At 46.1% G+C, this 25464-nt stretch overlaps 1 protein-coding gene across 1 annotated transcript in view; it reads right to left on the reverse strand.

The window, feature by feature from the left end:
* Positions 1-25464, reverse strand: part of SDR42E1 (short chain dehydrogenase/reductase family 42E, member 1) — a 55132-nt gene that overhangs the window by 11807 nt on the left and 17861 nt on the right. The window lies entirely within an intron of this gene.

Consider the following 25464-nt stretch of genomic DNA (forward strand, 5'->3'; position numbering starts at 1 on the left):
CTTGGTACAAATCGTAACAAACCCTCCTTTTGTGGGATAATGGCATAATACGTATCCATGTGAAGAGCAGCATCGTGGATATTAGTGTCTATTTCAGCGTTTGATGGAAACAGAGAGATTGTGAGAATGCACGAGGAATGTACCAATTTCCTTATGCAGAGCAAAGAACAGTTTAATTGTAGGTTTTAGTTTTTTACGTGCACTATTCTATTGTAGTTAACTTATCTCACATTTGGGTTTTCCACAGGCCGGAGTGGCTACCAGGCGTTCCATTTTAAATAAACAATGCAAAAACAAGTGGTTTTAAAGCAAGCTTCAAAAGGTGTTTTTCGTTGTTTATTCAGAAGTGTCAACAGGTCTTCAGCAACAAAAGCTGAACATTGCACTGAAACCGCCCCCCCCCCCCCCCCGCCAGCATACTGAAAAACCTGGTAGCCAGTCAGATCCTGTTTTTCTGCCCTCCCACTGCCCCATTTTGAAAGTTCTGCCACATCATACACAGGGCAGGTACATTAGCTCTTGCTTGCAGTTTTATTTATGCTGTCTCTTCACTCCTCTCCACCATTGCCTCCTGGGATTTTGAACTTAGAGCGTGACTTGGCTCCAGGATCATATCCGGTTGAGAAGCTGAATTAATTTCCCATACAAGGATGGGAGTACAATCACATGCCCAGCAAACCCTTCTGCTGTACTCCACGCATAAGCTCAGCTACCAAATAACAATAACAGAAAGCCGCTGGTTGTTGCACAACACCAAAACACTTTCTCCTTGTGCTGTACAACCTTCCAATCATATGATATTCAATATAGTCCCTTCAGTGCCTCTAGATTTTTCCATTTTCTGTTCAAATATGCTTGACATTTCACCATTTGGCCTCCATTAAAAAAAAAAAAAATCCCTGGGAGAGACCATTCTCTAGGAGGCCATGGTTGCTTGCTCATTCTGTCCTATTCAAGGAAGATATTTACGCCTCACCGCTTTCAAAGTTGAGCAGCCACCACTGAAATTAAGGTTCAAGAATATTTGTATTACTGGACGGTTGGGTCCATGAGAGGTGTGAGAGACTCTCGCGGGGATGCTCATTCAAAAATAGAGCGTTCTGATTGGCCCAGAGGTTTTTTATTTCATTGGGCCAAGTCCTGCCAGCGGAAGTCAGACACCCACAACAGAGAGGGCTCTCATTGGTGCCAGCAACATGAGAAAATTTTGGCGGCAGGCTTTACAGGACTCAAGGATTTAGTCCCCTGCCCTGAAGTTATTACAAAATAAAAATAAAAATAATATAGGGGCAGAGTAGGCATACCCTGCCCCCATAGGACTCATGTGGGACCCAGAGGGACCCAATCTCCTAGGGCCAAAAACTAAGGGGACAAAGTGTGCAGCAAGCCCCCCTCCCTAAGCCTTAATAGACCCTGGGTATCCCATCTCCTTTGGCCAAATATAGTGAAAAAGAGAGAAGGGATGATGTGTGCACCCCTCTGTGAGCCTTGTTAGGCCTGGGGATCCCATCCCCTGGATCCAAACAACAAAAAAGGCCCCGGATGGGATCCTCAGTTCCTTATAAGGCTTGCGGAGGGGGGACACACAGCCCTCCTACCTTGGTTAATTCTATTTGGTCCTGGAGGATGGTATCTCTGGGCCAATTAAGTGTCAGGGAGAGAGCTGCGCACCCTCTACCTTTAATATATGTGTTTTGGCCCTAGGGGATGGGGTCCACAGAACCCAAAGACCAACCCTATGTTGCACAGGGCAAAAGTTGTGTATGGTGTGGGGTTGGCAGCCAGGCGTGGATGGCAGGCCAGGCCCTGTCATCAACCCCCCGCTGGTCACTGCCAAAGCGTGGGGTGGCTGCCTGTGGGAAATTGAAAGCAGGGCCTGGTTGCAACACAGAAGCCCTATGGCTAACCCCAACACATGCATCAGAAAAGGCTATGCGCAGTGTAGGGATGGCTGCCTTTGGGTACCTGCCTGCAGCCAACCCCACACCACATGCGATGAAAGGCTGTGCACATCATGATATTGGCTAGCTGCAGGGGGGTTTGCTGCCTTCGGGTCAGTTGACCAAAGTACCTATCCACACGCCAGGCCCAGTTGCCATACACCTGCCTGCTGTGCATGGCCAAAGGCTGTATGCAGCGTGGGTTTGGCTGCCTGTGGGGATTTGCTGCCGCTAACCCTCTGCCACACATGGCCAAAGCCCACACAGAGGGCGATGGCTTTAAGTATGGTAATAAAATATTACTTTACATTAAAATAATGTAGAAATTCACTGAAAAAGAAAGGTTGAAGTAACGCTATAGTTAGGTGTGATGAAAAGATTTGTTTTTGTTTAAAAAAAGATTCAAAATGTACTGAAAACTCCAAACGTTAAAGTAACGTTATAGTTAGGTAAAAGGTTTGAACTAAAAAAACACAGAAATTCACCAGATAAAGTTAGCAGAACTAACCTGCCATGCACTGCTTACAACCTCACATATTATGTCACTCAAGAAATGTCTCATGACATCAATTATGACATCACTGGTGACATCTCAAATGGCATAATTGATAATGTCACTGATGACATCATCCAAGTTTCTTTGCACACACTGCTTCATAAACTATCATGGCTTTAGAGGCATGAAATTAAGTGCTAAACAGCTATGAATAATATGAAGCATCATTACTGCTATCATACCTAAAACCACCATAGGTAAAGCAAGCTTTTCTTATGTGCAACATTGACCTCATACCCTAAACTTCATGGGTAGCTGAGTTCACGTTGACAGGTGAATTTCTGTGCTTTTGAGTTCAAAAAGTTAATGTTGTCACTGGCATATTCACCTAACTATAAAATTTCTTTAACGTTTGTGTTTTGGCAATGAATTTCTAAGTTGTTTTTAAACAAAAGCAGACCTTTTTATCACACTTAACTATAATGTTACTTTAACCTTTGTTTTTTTTCAGTGAATATATCTTCCCTCCCTTATGTTCTCAAACAGTGAGGCATGTGGATTAGTATCTATAGTACTATATGCCGTACTCATCTGTCAGTGAATGCTAAAGGGTAACAATAATAAATCCATTGATGAGCATGGTCCCCAATACCCCAACCATTTCCCTTCTAATAAGTTACAACCACTTTCTCAGATAATCCTTTTCTCACAAAGACAACCCTTAACTTGTAAAAAAAATGCTACTGCCTGTTCCAGCAGGCAGGAGTTTCCGGATCCAGTGATCAATTCATTTATCACTGGAAAAGTGGGATTTGTCAGCTATTGCTAGTTGAATCACATCCCAGTCAGTGTCCTTAACTGGCCTACTCTTCTCTGATAGCAAATAACTCCTTCTCTGCTTCACCCCATTTTGTCAGCTAGGTAGGCCAGACTCTGTTTTTCTTCATCTGGCCTGCTGTCTAACAACGAAAAGACATGAGGGTACACAACACTGCTTTGAGAATAAGTTGGGAGCTATGTTGAACATGGCCTTCCGAAGTTTGTGAGAACTTCCAGACCACTTGATGGATGCTGAGCTCTCCCACTCCACACTTGCGACATGTGCTATCTATTCCGTGAAACATCTTGCTCAGTCGTTTAGCGGTTAAATACATTTGGTGTAAAAAATGGAATTAAACAAGTTTAAATCAGGAGTTCAGTAATACAATTTGTGGGGCTTTATTCCGTTCTACACAGAGAGACCACTCCAAATATCCGAGGTCCACACTGCAATGTGCCCGGACACTTCCACTTTAGACAATTCCTGCGTTGATCCATGTGGTGATGGCAGTATTTTTCAACCCATCACTGTGTGTGAGTAATGTGTGCAGACTACTGAAAGTTTTCAATTCACTTCTTCCCAAAGACTTTAATGTGAGATATGTGCACTAAAAAGCGTGGCTAAGCCAATGCGTTTACAAAAAACATTCCCATTCCATTGAATCTGTTAAAGACCTACAGCTTGGGTTTCATTATTGATCATCACCCAATTCAAGGTCTAGCCTTATGTATAAAGTAAAAACAGTAAAATCATATATAGAAATTGATCTCTTTATTAAGTTGAAAGCGATCCCAGCTGCATCTGTTCCAGGTTCATAGCTTTCATCAAATCGCAATCACTTGTTTGGGAGCGTAATTTGTTTTAGGATTTTAGAAATCCTTAAGCTCTATGGTTCTGACTCTTATGCAAAAAGAGAAGGACAAAGAATTTGCATTTGGCTGTTTTGTACAGCATCATGTTCCCCTTTTGGCATCGTGAACTGGAACCAACAGGGGAGAAACCGACAAAATTAGTATGGTTGTATAACGACGTTCTCCCAGTTTTACTGAATTTAACTACATTTGATGAATCTGCCCATGAAGCGTATTTTACAGTTTTACTGCGACCGCCATAAAACCTGCATGTCCAACTCCCCAGGATTTTCTGAGTAAGTCTATTGCAAGATATGTCTGGTTGTAATTGGTATCAGGGTGGTTAAGCTTGAAGGGAGTGGAGAGAAGAGTAGGCTTGCTTCTAGGAATTCATTTATGAACCAAGCATAAAGATTTATATTTGATCCATTTTGCCACTAGCAACTAATATGGTTAAACCATTTTGAGCTTCAACAGACTATGAGCAGAAGCATTCTGCAGCTTCTAAAGTGATTTATTTATTTAGGGCATTTCTACAAAGTGTGGTCACCCAAAGACCTGTTGGCACTAAAATAAGATCGACAAACAACCCCAACTGGTTCACTTCTCTGATTGAAAGGGAATACATTCCACTTAATTGCAATTGACTGTGCAAATGTTCTGCCCCTTTTTTAGGTAATCCGAAATATTGGATTATAATAATCCAGGCTTCTCAACGAGTAGTTTGTAAACTACTGGCAGCTCTCCAGCTACCTGTGATTCGCTCTTCTGTGTGCAGACCAGCCTACTAAACTAGAATTGTTTGCTTGGTTGCATAAATATCTGAATAAATAAATTGAAAACTACGCATTCGCGATGAAAATTTGTGCATTTTTAAAGCTCATAAATTTATATTTAGAGAACAATGATTCAATTTCCGAAATGTTTAAAACTGATATGAGTGATAAATCATGCAGCGTTGAGGGGACTTATCATTAACTGTCTGTGGCATTGTAGCTTGAGCTCTTATGTATTCCCCATGTAGAAGCACTCCACATAGACCAAGCGTTTTCTATATAGCAGTATGTTACTGTGCCTGAAGCAATGAGGTGATCACTGCTGGTAATCCTGAAAACGTACGGTGGCCACTATTGTAACCTTGTCTGATGTGGACACTAAACCAACTCTAATATTAGTAGCTTGGGATGATTTCAAATGAACATGGGTAACTCTTATTACAGAAAAGGTTGGCAACCACTTTATTGATATGATCTATAAGGCCCAAAAGCATTTATTAAGGTCGCCTTTTGTGTAAAAGTAATAAGAAGAAGTAAATGCTTTAGCATTCAAAGTTGGTAAAAGTGTGACTGAACTACTGCCTCAATTTCCCGAATACAGAATTTCCCGAATCAGTTTTTTGTCTAGATTTTATCCCTTTAAAGAGGTAGTAGCCACACCTATCCCGGTGACCAAAAGTTGTAAGACCATCCATCTAATGCCAGTTGACTTTAAGTCAGTTGATTCACATCAAACCCTGTTCTGCTGTAAGGCAGTCTGGAAAGACAAAAAATGTGGATTCTAACTTAGACTCCATCCTTAGGAGCAGCTTGGTGACTTCTGCATACATGGAGAAAAAAATCAAACACAAAGAATAGGATCAGAACTGTCTGTGAGCTCTAAATAGAGACTGAATTGAATTGTCAAAATAAATGACATTTGAGATACATCTAATTCTAGACCGTAGTTAGAAAAGATAATGGCAGAAAGTGGATGTATAGAAAACCTTTGCATTAATACACGGTTTGATCTTGGATTCCTGAAGAGTATAGGAGATTCACCAAGATGGAGGGGTCCACCGTGTCTAAAGCAGTAGAAAGATCTAGGTAATTAAAAGCAATATTGCCTTTGTCTGAATGTTATTTAATTTGAGAAATTCCTGGAGTTGTATGCAAGTTGGTATATATAAAAGTTTTGCAAGATAACAGAGCTGTGAGACAAAGTGATTACTTTGTTCACCTAGATCTTGTTGGATTTGGGCCTACCCAACTGTAAAATAATAGAGTATATAAAACAAAACATTACCACTCCATGTACCATGTGCACTTCAGGGTCCCCTAAGGCAGTAGTAGGGCAATGAATAATAAATATATGAATCAGAACAACTGAGAGATGGTGACTTCAGTGAAGAATAACATTCTCATAGTGTGGTCTTAGCTGTTGAGGTACAATTTTCAGCCAAGTGGGAATATGCACTCCATCTTACATGGTAAGGGAAGTACGGTAAACATTGTTAAAAACTAACATCAACTAATTGCCTTGCGTAAGAAGCCTTCTACGAGAAAGTGACAAGAAAACTGGCTACCTTGGATGATGGAAGCCATTAACAATTACATTCCTAGAAAACTTTCAATGGCTAGTAACCAAAGTGGTGGTTCTAATTTCTTCAAGCAAAGTTGAAAAGGTAAAATGCCCATGTGGCAACCTCTACGTGTGAACACTAGTTAAACATAAGCTAGGATGAAATCTGTTACCAGTTTGGAAGAAAGGACACTGTGATAAAAAATAATGATGAAGGATCTATAGTACCCCAGATTCATTAGTCCATATTTACTTAGGTGGTGTGTGTCTGACAAAGTAGCCAAATACATTAATGATGACAAATGAACCTAATACATGAATGATCATTTTCTTGAAGATATATACATGCACCTTGTTTGCCCATGAGAATTGAAGCACAGATATATGAATTTCTAAAACAGCTTACCCAAAAATGTAAATTTCAGTGAAAGATTATGTAAATTAATTAGCAATAACCATTTACATTGCAGAGTGCTTAGAAGGAATCCGTGGTTGGATGTTATCTCTAATCAACTTGATGTTGCAGAAGATCACAGATGTACAGCACTAAAAGTGGAGATACAAACAGGATGTCGAGAAAGTGAAGGGGAGGGAGTTAATTTTGTCAACTTCATCTCCAACGGCCAACAGGAGAAATCTTCTCTTTTTCTGAAGGACACATTGAGCGGTGCCAGACAAATCCACACATAGTGGGACATGAGCATAACCACATGACACCAGGCAGAGATCAGTAGCAGGTTGGGGTAAAACGTTTCCTAAAGGTTATTGAAACTGCCTGGCCTTTAGTTTCCAGAAAATGGTTGTTCAGCATGCTGCCCTTCTCCCTATACTTGGATTGTGGGCTTGAAAAGCAGTGCGTAACTGTCTTGGTGATGACTGCCAACTTCTTCAACTAATTCATTAATTCTCTAGGCCAGAGAATCTGTGAATCACTTAACAACTTGCCAACCTCCTTTCCCAGATCAGCGAAAGGAGGTAGAACAATAACGCTGTCACAAGCACTCTTTAAGACCTTATTTCAATTTTCAAGTCCTAAATTGTGACTGAAAACTGTTTTTTACATGCATATAGTCAGGGAGCGTTATAAGCAGTCTCAAATTGGTGAACTGTGCAAACGTACATGCTTTTGTACTGGAACCACGATCAGTAATGCAAGCTGAGCTCACAGCTCATTATATTTCCTGACATCATGCTTCCTGATAGTTTTGTATTAATAGTTTATGTAAACAGATTTGAATTTATGCAAATAGATAGAAATCTTTGCTTAGTTACTGACAATCCTCTTTCACAGGTCCATATCGTGGTACCGTTATCTGGCATCCAAAAGCTCTGTGCTCAATTGGGTGGGGTCTACTTACCACTGGACAAGATACATATGATCACCTGTTACTCTTGACCCCAAAGAATATGTCCTGGGTGTTGGGCAATCAAGAATTCCATGGCCCTGGTAAGTGTTATTAGTCTTCCAACACTTCTCTACGACTACTGTGCCAGGTATTGTAAACCAATAAGAATTATGCTTTTCCATATATTGAGGTACTGTATTTCTGCAAATGAAGGCAAGATCATGTTTTAAATTATTCCTTGCCCATTTACAATTAATTTGATATTAAATTGTAAACTTGATATTATACTAAAACATGCATTTGATTTCTAACTTCAAAGAAGGTTTCACGGTAATAAACCAGTTATATCCAACACACCCCTAGAATATTCAGCAACTGGTATTTAAATGTACTTGAATCTTGGGATTATGGCATTACCGTGAATAGCGATATTTAGGTAAAGCTAATTGTAGGATTTCTTTATCATACGATTGATGACATTAAACAAGTGGTGTGTTAAAATGTTTATTTTTCTGTGAAGCGAAAAAGTGAGAATTTGCCATACAAATTAAGAACTAACATGTTCTCAACCGAGCCCTGCCTATTTTGGCAAACAGCTAACACTGTCAGACAGGTGTAGGCTTCTAGAGAGGGGAGATGCTGATGTCTATTTCAGTGGTGAATGTATGGCTCTATGCTGTACAGAAATAAAAGATCTAACAATCCACCAGAATGTGTGCTGGCTTTCATGCGATTCCTTAGTGAATTGGGTGTCTGCACTTAACTTTGCCCAAATGAATCTGCATAAATGCCAAACATGCTGCTATTCAGTTTATTGCTTTATTTCAAAATGGTACAATATCAGGACATCAATTTGTGGACGTAAACCCCTTCTCCCCCAAACATTCTGGCTTCTCTAGTACGGTTTGTCCTCTGTACATAACTGCCAACTCATCATACACGATGCGAAAAGCCAGGAAACAGACACAATCAGCTACTGGCGACGTGGCTGATATGGAAAGGGCCTGACTTTGATGACCACATATGGCATAATAACATATTTGCTCTCTGACTTATTTGTTGATTACGAGCTAGAATTACCTACAAACTTGGTCCCTGTGAGGGATTAAAGAAGTTGAAAAGGAAAACTCTGAGGATTCCAGAGCCTAACTCCAAGAACTTCACTAGACACCCACCTAAGTCAGATAATGGCACATCTCGAGGCAGACTGGTCTCTGAGGGGACTATAATGACTGCAAGGTTATGGCTTGGGGGGGGGGGGAGGGTTTAGCAGTCAAATGCCATAGAAGGGATTTGGGTAACGTTTATGTACATTATTTTCAGAAGGTGCACGAAGCCGTGGGCATAGAGGGGAAGAATCCTATTGAAAATGGCCCTTACCAGCAAAGTAAATGTCAATCTAATGAATCTATCCACAGTCTAAGATGGCCTGCAACATGATAAAACCGCTGGATGAAAAGGAAGTTGATCCCAGAATGAGGAGCTTGTTATTTTCAGCTGGGGATAGTGAGAGACGGGTTATAAAAGTCGATCAGCCACTGGGTTCGGAGTCTTAGCACCTGCGTACGGACAGCAAAAATCTCACCTCTGAGACATTATCGGTCTCCAATAAAATACCACTTATATGAATTTTATGTTTCAGAGATGCCACTAGGTTTGATAACATACTTTAATACTCTGGCATAGGGCTGCAAGGGGGTTTAAATCCCAAGCGAAAGCCACTGGTGTGCTACTTGTATGTGACTTCATCATGGGAGATTCATTCCTGGTGAACAACGTCGTGATCAACCTGACCAACAGCTTTTGCAAGAATGTTGTTTTTTATTAAGTAAGGAAATGGGCCTGAAGGTTTCTGAGGTTTGTGGAAGACATAAATCATGGCTCCCTGCAGGTCATGTTCCAGGGCTTCTGTGTACATGACCAGCAACAGTGTGGTGAGGCATGCAACAGACCTCTTGAAAAATTCCAGTGGCTATCCGTGTAGCCAGGTGTTTTCCCTGTAGGCGAGTGATTGAATGGCAGTCGTGAACAGTTCTTCATGAGTCTAGCAGTCCATTAACCACCACAGTGGAGGTGGTGGTCGCACCGCTGCGGCCCCGGCGGTGCAGACCGCCATGTTATGAGCAGGGGAATGGAACCTACAGAACACAGCCAAGGCGCCGACCAAACCACCACTGTGGACGGACAGCGGCGGGCGGCGGAAGGCATATCCAGGCCAGCAGTGAGGCTGTTCCCATGACCCTGTTATGAGGTTCCACACTGCCAGGATTTCTGGGGAGGTGGCACCACCATGAAAAGCCTGGCGGAAACGAAGCACAGAAAAGGGAACACTCATCTTCAGGAACACAGGCATGTCCGCAGGCACCATGGCACGCAAATTGCAAGTCTTGCCAATGCTCCTGCTGGCCATTGAACTCCAGGACCAGCGACGGCGATGAAGACACCAACCATAAGTGCACCCGCCTAGCACACACTGGAGGGAACAACATTATTACACACACACGACACACACCCATGGCAAGGCAAGCCACGTCCACACACACACAAACACCCTTACCAACACACACATGCACACGCCAATTGGCATATATACGACGCATACATGTGGAAGGAAAGCCAGGACAAATTTGTCTCCATCAACACCAACTAACTACTAACTAAATAACTTAAAACAATATTAAACTATGTACAGAGAGGGCCATGTGCCAGTCCAAATTGTCAATTGTGGCTCACCAACACAGGGCACAGAATGAGGCCCCTACTTGACTTCTGAGTGCAACCTGCTGGCCTCCACTGGGCAGGGGCATCAATGGGGCATGCAGGCACCTCAGGGGTGATGGAGGTGGGGGGTCCTTAGGTTTGGGTTTGGAGGGGGAGTCCTTGGGTTTAGGTTTGGAGGGGGGTCCTTGGGCTTTGGGGGGGGGGTGGCCTTCGATTTTGATCTTGGAGGAGTGGGCTTGGCTTTAGCTTTGGGAGTGGTGGCTGAGAACTTGGTGGGGGTGGATGTCTTTTGTGAGGGAGGGGCATGACGACGACCAGGGGAGGACTATGAGGTAGAACACAGGGGTGTGGGGAGGGTGACAGGGTGCTTTGGGGGGCAGGGACCAATTCACAGGGAGGGAACAGGGAAACTTCACATAGGAATCTCTTTTTGGGGGCATGAGGACGGTCTTGACAGAAAGGTATGGGAGTGGAGAGAGAGGGAGTGGTTGAGAGGTGTGTATGTGGAGGTGTTTTGGGTGCAGGTGCATGCATGGATGCCATGTGTGTGCTGCGTGACTGTTGGGTGGGTGACTGTGGGTGTTTAAGTATAGTGGGAGAAGGGGGAGGAGATGCAGGGAGATGGCAGGGGGGATGTGTGGGTACATTTTGTGGTGGTGTCTACAGGTAGGGTGGGTGTGCTGCATGTGGGGGTGTTGACTCTCGTGCTGAGTGCGCATGTGGTGTATGGGGTGCATGTATGCGGGTCTGATATTATGGTGGTGGTGACAGTGAGGGCACTTGTGGCAGGATGTGGGACTGATGAGGTGGTGACTGTAGGTGTGATTAGTGTAGTGCATGTGATTGGGAGGTGGTGGGGGAGTCAGTGAAGGGACTGGATGTTGTCATGTCTGCATCTGAATATTGTCTGTGCATGGCAGTGATGATGTTTATGGTGCTTATGTCTTTATGTTTATGGTCCTTGCCTACTGTGTCTGTTGATGTGGATGCATGTGGGTCAGGATACGTGCCTTGGATGGGTGTGGGGAGAGGGATGTGGGGTTGGGAAGAGGTAGCAGGAGGGGAGACGGAAGAAGGAGGGACATTGGCTGCCGTCAATGAGGAGGCCAGAGCCTGAAAAAATCTCTGAAGGCTAGTGAAGGCACTGTGAATGCCTTGTAGGAGCGCATTGGTCTGCTGCATCTGCAATGCTAATCCCTGGATGGCATCTACAATGGTTGACTGCCCCACCGAGATGGACCTCAGGAGGTCAATAGCCTCCTCATTGAGGGCAGCAGGGCTGACTGGGGCAGGGGCAAAGGTGCCTGCAGCGAAGAAGATACTCACTGTTAGACTTGGCATCCTGGCACGGTCTCCCCAAACTTTTCACCTCGGTTTCCCAAGTTGTTGATGTGTGCAGGTTTTGATACTCTGGGCACTTTACCACTGCTAACCAGTGCTAAAGTGCAAGTGCCCCTATGTAAAATATATGTGCAATTGGCTTTCCATGATTGGCATATTTGATTTACTAGTAAGTCCCTAGTACAGTGCACTAGAGGTGCCCAGGGCCTGTAAATCAAATGCTACTAGTGGGCCTGCAGCACTGGTTGTGCCACCCGCATGAGTAGCCCTGTAAACTTGGCTCAGACCTGACACTGCAGTGTCTGTGTGTGCAGTTTTAAACTGCCAATTCGACTTGGCAAGTGTACCCACCTGCCAGGCCTAAACCTTCCTTTTTTCTGCATGTAAGGTATCCCTAGGTAGGCCCTATGTAGCCCTATGGGCAGGGTACAGTGTATGTATAAGGTAGGACATATGCTAGTGTGTTTTATATGTCCTAACAGTGAAATACTGCCAAATTCATTTTTCACTGTTGCAAGGCCTATCTCTCTCATAGGTTAACATGGGGGCATCTTTTAAATATTATTCAAGTGCAGATTCCCTTTGGGAACAGATAGAAATTTGGAGTTTAGGGTCTCCGAACTCACAATTTAAAAATACATCTTTTAGTAAAGGTTGTTTTTAGAATGTGTGTTTGAAAATGGCACTTTTAGAAAGTAGGCATTTTCTTGCTTAAATCATTCTGTGACTCTGCATGTTTGTGGATTCCCTCTCTGGGTTAGTTTGCCAGTTGTGCTATTTGCACCTCTCCTCTAGACAGTGACACAAAGGGAGCTGGGGTGTAGTCTGCATTTCCTGATGGACCATCTGTGCTAGGAGAGAGGGGAGGAGTGGTCACTCACACCTGAATGGGCTGTGCCTGCCCTCACACAACGCAAACTCCAACCCCCTGATGTGTGTCTGGGTCCTGGCCTGGGCAAGGCAGGATCTTACAAACAAGAGAGACTTTCCTTTGAAGTTTGCCTACTTCAAAGGCAGAAAGGGGTATCAGAAGTGGACCTAAAACCCCTGAAAATTAGATCACTTCTGGATTCAAGAGGAACCCCTGCCAAGGAGAAGAGCTGAAGAGCTGAGGAGAAGTGCTGCCCCTGCCTATGACTGTGCTTTGTTGTGATATCCTGCTGTTGCTGCTTCTGCCTGTGAAAGAGGACAAAGACTGGACTTTGTTGTGCACTCCTGCTTGAGAAGAATTTCCAAAGACTTGAACTGAGCTTGCCTCCTGTTGTTGAAGTCTCAGGGCCATCAAAGTCTTCCTCTGCCACCACCTGGACTCTCTGCTGAGAGTCCTGCCCACCAAGTGGTGCCCTATCCAGTCCCTGGGCCCTTGAAAGGTGAAGGTGGCAGAACCAGAGTTGAAATCCACGCACAGAACACCATGCGGGGAAATTCACGATGCACCATCTGCAACACAACTGATAAACAATGTGCCACCGGCTTCACGGCTACAATCGATGCTCCACCTGCATTCCGGCTGGGAGATAGATGCATTGCGGCTGGAGAAACAACATGCAACTACCGCTTGCGGCTGCTGATAGCGACGCAAACCCCACGCAATGCGGTTATCTAACACCATGCAACTGGATTTTTCACACATCGTCCCTGGGCATCAAAGTCAACCCCACTCTGTGAGGATCTGAGGTGCCCCGTCCGGAAATCGGTGCATCGCTCTCTTGTGAGGGAGAAAGACTGATGCATCGCCGACCTGACTGGAGAAGGAAACAATGCCCAGCCTCAATTGCGAGTAAGGAATCAACGTATCGCTGACTTTTCCGATGCACGCTCACCCGAGCGGCATTATTTTGAACACAAACCAGGTACTTTGTGTAACAAAGTTTCCATTGTTTTGTACGGACTATGACTCTTAATATTTTGAAAATTCATATCTTAACTTGTGTATGTTGGAGTTTTGTCATTTTGGTCTTGTTTGATTTAGATAAATATTACCTATTTTTCTAAACTGGTGTGGTGTCTATTTGGTAGTATTTTCACTGCATTACTGTCTGTGTTGGTACACATACTTTACACATTGCTTCTGAGTTAAGCCTGCCTGCTCATGGCAAGCTACCAAAGGGGTGAGTGAGGTTAACTGAGTGTGATTCTCCTTGACCCTGACTAGAGTGAGGGTCCTTGCTAGGATAGGGGATAACTTGACTACCAACCAAAGATGCCATTTCTAACACCCACCCTCCTGCATGAGCGGGCACAGGCAAATGGGTGGGGAGCTACAGGAAGGGTGGTGCTGGAAAGGGGATGGCGGACAAGGATGTCACCACCCTGGGGTGGTCCCAGATGGGTCCGCCACCACCAAGGAGCCGCCATCGGAGGAGGAATCACAAGATGGTGTTGTCGATCCTGTATCTCCTGTGGCACTCCCCTCGCCCTCCATCCCACTGGTCCCCTCGGCTCTGGTGGAATCAGCCTCCTAGGTCCCATGGGCTGCAGCTTCCCCACTCACCAGTGCCCCTTCTCCTTCGTCAGATGATACTGATGCACACAAAGAGAGAGAAAGAGAGGGAGAGATTGAGGGTGGGAGAGAGAGTCAGGGTGCAATGGGTCAATGCTAGCACAACAGTCACACAGAGTAACAACATCATTATCTGCTGCCATGCCATGTCAAGCCATGTCAAGCCATGCCCTCACCTAAACATGCTACAACAGTGGGACACCGTGGTGGAAACTACAGATATGCTTATGTGAAATGCTGATGGTGGTACAATTGCACTCATGCACTTGATGTGAGTCATACTAGTCACACTTGCGTAGTACTTGGCAACTTCACATGGCCATTTAGGAAAATAATTCCTGTGCTCCTGAACCAACTGAATCCTGCATGGGTAGGTAGCATGCCTACTAAGCCATGGACAATTAGCACAGTGACATGTTGGCACACTCAGACTCACTATACATACAGTACATGGCAGCAGATTGAGGACTCACTTAACTACCTGGCACAGTGGTAGGCAAATACAGATGACAATGGCCTGACACCTCAGGTGTTCTGATGACGTTTGCAGGATCTGGGTTCCCAAACTTGGTTGAGGGTGACCACACAAATTACACATTGGAAGTATTTGCCCTCATAAGTCACTGTCTCCATGGTATGAGCACACATCTGTGATACTAATCCTGACAGAGTGGCTGATACCAATAGTGGACAGGTATCATCCTAATACCTACACTACAGCTTCCAACCAGAACTCAACCCCCTCCACCAAAGCAACACAGTAACGAGGTAAAAGTGTGCACTTGCACCCTTGTGGCTGCTGTGCTGCCCTCAAACGCCCATCCACCTCAGGGCAGGCCACCACCAAAATGCAGACCACTGGGGGGTCAGGGTCCAATGGGCACCCCTCCCTCTTTGGGAGGATGTCCCCAGCTGGGCCTCTGCAGTCTTCCGGGCCCAGCATCTCAGGTCCTCCCACCTCTTTCTGCAGTGGGTGCTCCACCGGGCATGAACCCCCAGGGTCCGTACTTGCTTGGCAATGGCACCCCAATTCCCCTTCTTCTGATGGGCACTGACCTGCATGGGTCACACAGACAGAAGGACAAGTCATGTAGAGTGGCATCACAGGGACAGCAATGGACAGCACACCTCACACTCATCTGAAGCCCACACTCACATGCCTTCATGCCACTTACGCACAGCCTCCTCACCCATCTCCATGCATCCACTCTATCTGCCATGTCCCAAAACCTTTCATCCCCATACACATCACTATCAGACAGGACGGTGACATCTGACTCACCTGCTGCACTGGTGCCCCATACAGCTGTTTATACAGGGGTAGGACCCCGTCCATGAGCTTCTCCAGCTACTCCTGGGTGAAGGCTGGGTCCTTTCCCCTACAGGTCATGGCATCTTGGCTACCAGAGTCAGAACACAGCAGCACACGCAGTGGAGGTCTTGTGCGCAGAAGTGTCAGGAGTCAAGTGAGCATTGCCACATGAAATAGTGGTCACGGCCACTGCAGACATCACAGTCACCCCCAGTGGCAATCACCATTGGCTTCAGTCTCCCATAGACAATCATGTTAACCAATGAGGAGCTGCACGGCAGTTGCGACGGCCTACCGCCATGACGTCTAATGCTGGCGGTATGTGGTCACTTCCATCTGTCCTCTGCATGCAGGACAGGCAGCTGCCATTTTACTTGTATTAAGTTGTGGGAGAACAGGGCTGATTGCAGAGGCCCCATAACTTTTTTGCCCCCATTTTCCACTTTGTGCTGGTGTTTTCCTGACTCTGATGGTGCCCTGGGTACTGCTAACCAGTCCCAGGGCCTGTGCTCTGTGTAAAATCAGTATGCAAATTAGGCTAATTATAATTGACTAAGTCACCCTACCTATAAGTCCCTAGTATAGGGTAGGGCATGGAGGTTTAGGGACCCCAGCATAGGTAGTGCACCTATAGGTGCACTGCTGAGGAGCCCAGTGTCATTTTTAAGCAGGCCTGCCTTGCTGGCTGCTTTTAAATTAAACTTATATGCAAATTCGACTTTGGAATTGAAAGTAGTTCCAAAGTCTTAAACGATCTTATTTTTACATACAAGTCACCCCTAACGCGTGCCCTATGTGCCCCTAGGGCTGGGTGCCATGTAACTATAAGCAGGGACCTTATAAAAATAGTTTTATAAGCCCTAGTGAGGTAAAACAGCCACATTTGTTTTTCCCTTATTGTAGTGAATGGCCTTCACAGGGTAGAATGGGGAGACTTTATTTTAATTTTAAAAGTCCCCTTAAGTAACAGATACAAGACGTTTGGTATCAAATTAATTGTTATAATAAATCCCACAACTTCCAGGTGTTGAATTTAATATAACTTGTTCAGGTAAAGAGTTTTAAACTTTACCTGAAAAGTTGCCAACTTCAGCCCTGCAGTGTTTTTGCTGCTGTGCTCTGATTGGCCAGCCTCTGGCAGTCTGGCCAGGCTGTCTTGATGAGGTGTGAAGTGGCTTGTCTTCACACAAAGAGATGTGCCTGTGGGAGGAGATCTCCCCTCAGCAGATGGTGAGGCAGGAAGGGGAAGGGCTTCCAAACTGGTCTTCAAAGGAAGAGAAGGACATTTGGAGCAACCCAGCAACACCCCCACATCCTTCAAACCCAAACAATTAGGTTCCCCCCTTGATTAGATTAGGAGAGGGCAGGAGAAGGGTGTGTTTAGGATTTTTAGCCACACCAGTGAGTGGGCTCAGCCAGATGTAACCTCCAAAAATCACTTTCGGCCATGATGGAGTTTTGAGGAATGTTGCTCCCTGGGATTGATTTTTGCCACACTTCCCAGGAAGTAGTCATCACAGGAGAAAGGACCCTGCACCTGACTGGAGAACCAAGGCCCCCCTGTTTTTCACCCAGGAGCAGGGATAAAACTGGCAGACCTGCACCCACACCTCAGATCCCTATCAGATTCCAACAAGGAAGAACAACAGGAGGAGAAGGACTTCCCTGCTGGTCCCCTGACCTGCACCTGAACACTGCACTCTAGAGGACTGCACCAGCTGCACACTTGGGCTTCACCACTAAAAGGACTTTACCTGTCTTCTACTGCTTCAAGAAGGGACTCCCTGTTTGCTACAGGTACAAAGGAGCTGCCCAGAGTCCCCTGCATCAAGTCCTGCAAGCCGAGCCCAGCTGACCAGCGTCCATTGGCCATTTGAGGATTCTGACCAGGTGCATTCTGGGAATTGTAGTCCCAACTCCCAACTCCCAAGGAGCAACTCAGAGCTTCTGGAACCTTGGATCAAGTTGTGGACACTTCAAGGACACAAAAAGGACCTCTGGAAGAAGATCCAGAGGTTTGGAGACGTTTGGAACAACTCCATAAGGTGAAGAGGTGCATTGTGGGAGTTGTAGTCCCAGACCCCAAGAGGCACACCAGAGCCTCTGAACCCTTGGTTGGTACTCTGGACCACTTTCCTGAATCAAACACTTCTGAAAGTAAGTGTGACAGTGTTACCTCGTGGGTGGCCTGAACTCTGGACTTTGTTCCTTTCCAGTGTGACCTTTTTTAACCCTTTGAGCGTTAGTTGCTTCTGTGCGATAGAAAGCATTCATTCTTTAAAAACTTCATATCTCCGGTTCCCCTTATCTAATTTGATTTGTTTTGGTGTCATTTTAAAGATAAAAATATAATCTATTTTTATCAATTGATTTTGGATTTTTAAACTGTTTCCCGTGTTTTATTTAATTACTGTTTTGTGATATTTGAATGCTTTACACTTTGTCTCCTAAGTTAAGCCTTGATGCTCGTTACTAAGCTACCAAGGGTTGAGCTGGGTTTAATTTACTGAGACCTAAATGGACCTAAGTGGAGGTTAGTGGCCTATTGCTAAGTGTAGGTACCTACCTGCCCTTACCAATAACCCATTTCCAACATAAGTGACTAGTGTCTGAATGTTAGCTGCGTCATGGGTGACATTTAGTGAATATTGCACAGCTTTACTGTGTCCACACAGTCAATGCAGCTTCGTATAACTCCTCCCTTTCCTTTTCCCAGATATGGTGCAATGTTGAGGATGAGACATGCTACTGTGTACCAGCCCCTAGACGACCTTGCCACCCTGGAAGAGTGACACATCATTCAGACGTATCATCTGAACCATTAGACCATCATGGAGGTGGTGAGCCAGTTGGAGCCTGATCTGTGGCCTGCCATACATCATCCCAATACCATCCCTTCCACATTACAGATGTAGTCAGTCCTCCACTTTCTTGCCACAGGCATGTTTCAGACGACAGTGGGCTTGGCAGCAGGGTTGTCACAGGCGATGTTCAGTAGCGTATTGAGGGATGTACTGTGTGCCCTGCTAAGACATCTGTCCTGCCACATCAGGTTCCCCCAGCGTGCTCATTTAGCCAATGTCAAAGCTGCCTTCTACGATTTGGCACATGTCCCTCATGTGATAGGGGCAATTGATGGCACACACATTTCCTTGGTGCCACCCAGGATCAATGAACAAGTGTTTAGGAACCGAAAAAACTTTTATTCCATCAATGTGCAGGTGGTGTGTCTTGCTGACCAATGTATCTCCCAAGTGACGGCCAAGTTCCCTGGTTCTGTGCATGACTCCTTCATTCTGCGAAACAGCAATGACCCACACTTGATGGCACCACTACAGAGGGGCCAGGCCTGGCTCATCGGATGTATTCATTCGTATGTGTGCCCCTGAACACTCAACTCTCTTCAAACCCTGCCCTCTCTTCCTCCTGGTCTTGACATTGGTCCTACCTCTGTGCACACAGGTGACTCTGGCTATCCCAACTTTCCCTGGCTATGACACCTGTGGGACATCTGACTACAGATGCAGAAAACCATTTAAATGTGGCCCACAGTAGAACAAGGCGTGTGATCGAGAGGACCTTTGGACTCCTGAAGGCCCGATTCCGAGGTCTACACATCTCCGGATGTTCCCTACTCTATAAACCACTGAAAGTGTGCCAGATCGTTGTTGCTTGCTGCATGCTACACAATCTAGCCATGAAACATCAGATCCCATTGCTGGATGCAGAGGAGGTGGCAGCTGGACCAGTGGCTGATGAAGGGGACACAGGGAGTGATGAGGAGGAAGATGATGAGGATGCAGCTGACTCCAGAGCAGTTGATACGACAATACTTCCACTGGGCTACAGGTATGCGTCAGATGTATGGTATGTGACCTGTACTCCTGGATGCCTTGTGACATGGATCCACCTGGTGTCTGTTTGCACTGGTGGGATTGGGTGCAGATCTGCCTCTGGGTGGGTCTCGGGGGGTTTACATTTGCCCATCAGTGGAGTTGCTACCGTGCACATTTCAGTGCATTACTTACCCTGCTGTTGTGTTGCTTCACTTGTGACATGTTTGTGCATGCCCATTCTTCTCTGTACTGCCATAACAACTGCAATATGGGTGCTGAACATTGTGGTGTCGACAGTATTGCCTCCCCATCCTAAGAGTCCATTTTGGGAGGCAGTGCAACATTACTGTTTCTGACTGTGGAGCATGCCTTAAATTCAGATTTGTCTGCTTTGATGGTAGGATCATTGGGAATGGTTGTCTTGGGAATGTGGGTCTGACAGGGGCACATGGGTATGGATGGCACTTGCCATCTCACCCTAGGGATGTTGCAGTTCTAGTGCATGTGTATTGTGTGGGCATATTTGACACCCATATTGATTTTTGTCCCTGTCTTGTTCTACTTGCAGGACATTTGTGTCGTGCACTCTGGTTCCTGCATCTTCTGTTGCCTCCCTTGAGCCATGTCCCCAGCCTCTGCCTGCTCCATTATCATCCTTGCTGCATATTGCTCCCCCTTCCATCACTCTCACAAACTTTTGCAGGACAATGGGTTGACAGTTAAATATGTTATGCCACAGTAAATGTACTTCTTACAATAAAACACGTAGACAGTAGCTGTGCTCAGAAGTGTTTATTTGTGACTGGTATGTGCAAGGGGTGATGAGTGGGGTCATGGTGGATAAAATCATCAGTGTAGCTAGCCCAGCTGTGGGTAGTCCAAGTCCAGTATAGGGGCCATGGGAGAAAAGGGAGATGACAGTGGACAGTCAACAGGGTGTCTCTGTAGAACACAAGGGAGAATGTTCAGGAGAGGGTCACTTCCTGGCGGTTGGGTTGGTCTTGGCATCAGATCCTGGTAGATGTCTGGATGGAGGTCCTTGCTTGCGTGGGAGTCCCTCAGCTAAAGGGAGAGGGGTGTTTGTTGTCTGCAGGTTCTCTGGCAGGGCCTCCGTTCCACTAGCTGCCGCTGAAGTGGAGGGCTCTGTTGGGATGTGGCTAGTGGAAGGGGTCTGCTGCTGGTAGGTGGAGGCCTCACGCAGGATACTGTTAAGTTCCTTCAGCACCCCTGCTATGGAGGTCATGGTGGCGTTGAGGGTCTGCCACTGCTGCATGGCCTCCTGGTGGTAGTCCCCCTGCAGCCTCTGGATATCCTGCACGGTTGCGAGGATCTGGCCCATCGTGTCCTAGGTTTGTTGGTATGCACCCAGGACTTGGGAGAGTGCCGCCTGGCCAGTCAGTTGTTGTGGCTGCCCCGTCCCTTGTACCACAGGTCCCCTCCCACTAAGCCTGGCCTTCTGTGCCCTGTGCCCCTAGCACAGTGTGCCCACTCCCAGTAGCAGCAGGACCTTCATTATCTTGGGTGTGTGCCCTTGACTCTGGCACCTGTACTGTGGGGCACACTTCTGATTGACCTGTACCTGGGCACTGGTTTGGGGACGAGGGGCTGGCTGTGGTGTAGTTGCACATAGGAGGAGGAGTCCGGTGTGTCCAAGGTGGGGCTGCTGGGTGTGGACTGACAGGTTGTCCCAGATGGGCCAGGCAAGTTGTCACTGTCCAGACATCCAGTGGGGCCTTCATCCTGGGGATGGCTGTGTGACCCTGGCATCCGCTGGTGGTTGGCAGTGGCAGCGGGACCTGTGGATGGAAAGGGAGAGAGTTACATTTTGGTGATGTACTTGTTGGCCACACAAAGTGAAGCATGGTGTAGCCTGACTTGTTTCCCAGTGATGGCAATGACAGCTGCAGTACTGCAGAGATAGCTTGGGGGATGCTGATTGTGCCATTGTTTCCATATGCCATTGAGGACTGAGGATAGTGGATAGCATTGCTGTCATTGCCATGTGTTGGAATGCAGTAGAGGCAAGCAGTTGGTGTGGCATGTGGTATGGTTTTCCATGCAGGTGTTCCACTGTGAGGTGGGACTGTGATCCACTGATGTGTAGAGAGTGATGCATTGTGGGAGTTGTTGTGCTTGGCATTGTGCTTGGTATCTGTGCATTTTGGGGTGACTATGTGGGGATGGTGGCAGTGGGGTGGTGTGGCATGCAGCGGAGGGGTGCCTGGGGGGGTGCAGAGGTGTTGGATGGTGTGGATTGGGGAGTGATGGGTGGTGGGGACGCATGATGGGCAGGAGTGGCTGGTGCCTGTTGCTGACTTACCAGAGTCAAGCCCTCCGATGATTCCAGTCAGGCCCTCCAGATGCATGATGTCCAAGACCTTCTCCTCCCAGGATGTCAACTCAAGGGGAGGAGGTGGGGGACCACCGCCAGTCTTGTTCCGGGCGATCTGTTGCCTGAACCCAATGGAACGCACCTTCCCTCATAGGTCGTTCCACCTCTTCCTGATATCCTCCCTCGTGTGTGGGTGTGCGCCCACTACGTTGACCCTGTCAATGATCCTCTGCCATTACTCAGTTTTCCTTGCCAAGGATGTTTGCTGGACCTGGGCTTTGAACAGCTGTGGGTCTACACTGAGGATTTCATCTATCGTGACCCACAAATCATTGTTGGTGAAATGTGGGTGCTTTTGAGGTGCCATGTTGTATGGTGGTGTGTAGTGCATGTAGGGTGCAGTGTGAGGTGGTTGGTGTTATGGGTGTTTGCCTGAGGGGGCAGGTGTGTTGTGGTGTTGGTGTGTGAATGTGATGTGTGCCTAGTGCAAGAAGTTATGTGGTGTGTGCTGAGTGTGCAGTGTAAAGGTGCCTGTGGAATATGGGATCTGTTTGAATGGGTTATCACGATGTGTGGTGTTTGTAGTAGTCGCAACGGATTGTGGGTGTGTGGGGGGTGCTTTATAGTGCCATGAGCAAGTGTGTGTTGTTTGTGTATATATGTTAGCTGTGGGGTATTCAAACTGTCCAATGTGGTGTTCCCTACTATTGGCGGGACCTTTTTGGACCACAGCTGTGCACACCGCCAATGTTGTTCCGCCGTGCTTCACCCACTGGGCAGTGAACTGACTCGTAATTGGGAATGGTGTCGGTGTGGTGGGGCAGGTGGTTAAACAGTCATTCTATTGATGTCGGTCGGTGTCGCGATGTTGGGTTTGTGGCTGTATTTTGGCGGTTTTGACGTCGTGACTCGTAATATGGCACTCAATTCACCTATTATATCTAATTCCTCCAGAATTTTAACTGCTTTCTGCGAGTCATTACACAGTTTGGAAATGGCATACACTGGAAAAGGTCCTGCTTTGTTGGCCTACCTTGTTTCATTGCTTGCCTTAGAAGTTAAACATATTGATTATTGATGTCCACCTCAGTTTGTGGCTGAACGTCCAAAAGTAAATGAGCAACTTTGTTGTCCTTTGTCTTCTATTCCTGCTGTGATATTCTTTCTTGTAGGGACAGCAAACACAAAGACCTGCAGTTATCAGATGAGGCACAAAATACCTCGTAATAAAAAATTTCCTGGCTATTGAGAAGGAAAGTTTCAATTTTATTCAGGGCACGGAGGCAAGGATTATGCACTTATTTCTTCACTTTTTACTATCCACCAGCTTCAAAGAACATCATTACAATTAAATGAACATTCACTACATTTCCCATAAACTGTAAGAAATAGGTAACCATAACAACCAATCTTCATGTGTCTTCATTCCAGTTTAGGATAACTGCCTAGGGGAGAAAATGAAGCACATATCCAGTTCTTTACACTGAGTTCTCACATTGACAATCAAAAACTTTTTCAGATTCTGTAAATCATCATCTCGTCTGAACCAAAATCAGAGTGCCATTTTAATCGCGTCAAAACCCTTGTCTATTATTAATGGAATCAATCTGCAATATTACCCACTGTTAAGCAAGAATTCTTGGGTGGGAAAGGGATGTCACCCGATGAAGTCTCTGAGTGAGATAATACTTGCCTCCTTACCTCTGTGTCCTTCCTAGATTTCAAAATTTCCTTCTCAATATCTAGGAAATGTTTCATTCTATGTCAGGAACAGAGGCGAGGATTATGTGTGTTCAAAGCTTACTTACCACCAGGGCTGCGGCATCAGAAATAGGTTTGAGATAAAACTTTTTTTTAAAGTTGATTCTGTTCACTAATCCACCACATTCATGCTCTCCTCTAATCTACCACCTACCTGGAAGGCCTTAGATGCCATGGCCCCTCTTGTAGAGTACGCCCCAAATCATTGCACATCAATTCCTGCTTCCATCATGATCCATCTTACCCACCCACCTGCAATGGAAAGGAAAGATACCACTTTAAAGGGATTTTTAGGGCAATGAGAAGCTGCTTATCCTCTGAAGGCCTAATCTTGGCTGTCATATTCTCATAAACTTTAATGCATCTAACCACACACAGCTTAGCCAGTTTCGCAGAGAGCTCCTTCTTGGAAAGATATTGGTTATCCTGTCAATTCATGGAAATTCATAGGACCAAATTCACATCCCACAAGCCAGAGTACCTGGATTCCAGGGGTCTTGATAGTCTAATGCCCTTCATCAGCCTACATACCCTAGGGTGTTCCCCTAATAGGATGTCATTAATGAGTGCAAAACCAGCAGAAATGATCAACTTTAAAGAATTCACAGTACAATAGGCCAGGCCCGACTGTGCTACTTCTGCCAGGAAATGTATGATATCTGCAATTTCTGCCCATCTTCATCAGGTCGATTGGTACCTCTTGATATACCCACGGCCCATGCCTGTTGGATGAACCTTTCAGCATCTTCTGAAAGTCAGTTGCTCTCCCAACATCGCTGGAAATCATCCATGCCATAAGTCTGAGATGGCCTTGCAGGACTAGCAGGTGCCAGCAACTCCGAGGGGTCTGCAGGATCAAAGTAAAGAATGACAACTCTATCAGAGACCCATGATAGCTCCATCAGCCCCAGAAATCATGCCTGAGACTTCCAATTTGGTGTCACCAATACCAAGGACACTTTCTGATGCCTGACTTGAGCCGCCACTCTGGATATCATCAGGAAAGGTGAGAAGGCATAGGCTTGGCCAGGTCACCACTCCTTGAGGAAAACATCCACTGCCATTACGTCCGGATCCAGTCTCCAGCTCGTATATCAGGGAATCTTTAAGTTCAGCTTGGAAGCAAACAGATGTACCTTGCTTGGCCCCCATTTGTCCATCAGGGCTAGAAAGGCCCTGTGACCCGGCTGCCAATCTCTGCTGTTTGAGATATAGCTGGAATTCCAATCGGCCACTGTGTTCTGGATCCCTGGCAGGTATCCTGCTGTCAGCAAGATCTGGTGTTGAAGACAAAATGCCAGAAGGCTTTTGCTTGCTTCAACAGAGCTCTCAAATGAGTGCCCCCTCGAAGTGATTGATGAACTGGACTGCTGACACCTTGTCCATTCGCAGAAGAATGCAGCAGGAGACCTTGTCCCTGGTGAGAGACTTGATCGCAAAGGACCTGGCAAGGAGCTCCAGGCAGTTGATGTGCAAACTCAGCTCCTCCTCCTGCCCACTCACCCATGGAAACCTCACCACATCTGGCTCCCCAGCACTGGCTCCGATTTGATAATCAGGTCCATAGTGGACCAAAATCACCCTGCCATTTGAACCCTCCATATGATCTATCCACTACTAGAGTTCCGCCCTTGCCTTGGACGATAGAGAAATCAGTTTTGAAAAAGTAAAACGTCTCTGGAGGTGCATCGCCTTCAATAACTGCAGTGCTCTGTAATGTAATGGACCCAGAAAAATGGCCTGGATCGACAAGGATAAGAATCCTACAATACTGGCTATATGGCAGAGAGACATCCTGTTCCGTCCCAGAACCTTCATTATCTCCTTCTTCATCTTGGATATCTTTGATTCCAGCAGACAGAGAGTAG

The sequence above is a fragment of the Pleurodeles waltl genome, chromosome 12 (assembly GCF_031143425.1).
Source record: "Pleurodeles waltl isolate 20211129_DDA chromosome 12, aPleWal1.hap1.20221129, whole genome shotgun sequence".
Classification (NCBI taxonomy): domain Eukaryota; kingdom Metazoa; phylum Chordata; class Amphibia; order Caudata; family Salamandridae; genus Pleurodeles; species Pleurodeles waltl.